We start from the raw sequence: 1,918 nt of genomic DNA, 5'->3' as shown, positions 1-1,918 counted from the left end.
GAATTACAGGCATGCGCTACCATGCCCGGCTGATTTTTTGATTTATTGTAGAGATGAGGTCTCCATGCCCAGGTGGGTCTCGAACCCGCGGGCTCAGGCAATCCACTCGCCTCAGCCTCCCACAGGCGCGGGATTACAGGCTGAGCCACCAAGCCCGGCTGAGTCTGTGTTTATTAAAATCTCCTCCGGCTGATGGGGATTCAAGGGATTGGATCATCTTTGAAGCTCCTTCTGTCCCTGTTATGGGAAGGGAGAGGCATGCCCAGAGACAGGGGAATGGCCTTGGTGACATTTTGAGGTCCCTCCGGGCCACTGGAGCCCGAGGATGCAGTATTTGTGTGGGTGATGTCTCAGGAATCGGGGGGAGGAGGGTGGGCGGGGGTGGGTAACGGGATGTGACATCCAGGGGCAGTGACTCAGGCCGTCAGCACCATGACAGTGTGTCTGCATTTAGCCACTGGCTCCTGTTTCCGCGGCGGGTGGCAGGCTCAGGGCCCCCACCGCGCCCCACCCTGTCTCCATCTCACCTCGGCGCTAGTGACTTCCCGGCAGCCCCAGAATCCCCTCAACAGGCTGGGGTGACAGGGGCGCCGACACGGGTAAGAATCTCCACCAGGAGTGATAGACCCTCTTGCTCTAGGCACCACCCTGGCCCCCACCAGCACTACTAATGCCCGTGTAGACGGGGTCTCCCAGGATGAGGCTCCAGCCTGGGTTCTGTGGGAGTCCGATGAAAGGAACAGTCCCTGCCTTCAGGCTTCCCCAGTCTAATGGGGAGACAGACAAACCCTTGCCCTGGGGCAGCTGCCAGCTGGCTAGGGGAGAAGGGATACAGCAGAAAGTCACAGGAAGACCATGTCACACCACCAGGTGCTAGGAGTGGGCAAAGACGGTCAGTGGTGTGGGCGTCTGGATGGGGACAGGGGGTTGTGTGGGCGGGAGTAATCAGGGAGGCCTCCGTTGGAGAAGAGGACTGGAGCTGATCTGGGAAGGAAGGGCAGAATTTGGAGAGGACAGCAGATGCCCCATAATGCAAGCAGGGCTGCCCAGCGGGCTGGACTCTCTCCCAGAGTGGCGTTCCCCGGCTCCCACCCTGATCCAGCGTGATGTCGGTCTCGGCTTTGCTGAGCAGCCGGTGGACAAGGAGAAGCTTCTCGGGTCTTCTGAGTCAGCCCGCCTCCATAAGATTTTGTTCAAGTCATCCCAGTCTCTGAAGAGCTTCGGATCCGACACATCTGGGTTCAAATCCCAGCTCTGTCACTTACATTCGTGAGGCTCCACTTCCCTGTCTGTGAAATGGGAAGAATGCCTCCTCCTTCCTGGCTGGGTGGTGATCAACTGAGGCCACGATGGACAGCTCTCGGCCAGGAGCCCGTGCCCTCAGCACTCCAGAGGTCAGGGCTAGATTAGTCTTCCAGATTCTCCTTCACCTCTGCCTGACATCCCACTCAGTGAAGCCGACAGTAGATAGGAGCCCGACCTTCTAGACCTTTCAGGACAGTTATTCGATTATCTGCCCCCTCCCCGAGTCTGGGCCCCACCCCCAGCCCTACCTCAAGCTGCCAGCTCTCTCCTCCTGGGGCCCCTGAGTGTTCCAAAAATTGGGGTGGAGGTGAGTGCAGGTCCCCGTGGAAGCTGGCAGGAGGACAGCTGCACATTCTAACCACCGCCCCCACTGGGCTGTCTCGCCCTTTCCTTAGAGATGGGCTGTAAACATTACCTTCCTTGAGGGAAGGAGGCCCTCAGGACACACAGCAGGCCAGGGTAGAGCAGGGAGGCCCACCCACCCTTGTCCCCAAGGAGTCTGCGGTCTGATGGGGGAGGCACAGCCCTTGGAGAAAACCAGAGTCTGAAGGGGAGACACAGTTCTTAGAGAGCCCCCGGGCTGACGGGGGAGACAGAACACACAAGAAACACC

The sequence above is a fragment of the Carlito syrichta genome, unplaced genomic scaffold (assembly GCF_000164805.1).
Source record: "Carlito syrichta isolate Samal-C Ts95f unplaced genomic scaffold, Tarsius_syrichta-2.0.1 Scaffold109679, whole genome shotgun sequence".
Taxonomy (NCBI): Eukaryota; Metazoa; Chordata; class Mammalia; order Primates; family Tarsiidae; genus Carlito; species Carlito syrichta.
The sequence above is the reverse complement of the archived record's forward strand: the minus strand, read 5'-3'. Positions refer to the sequence as shown.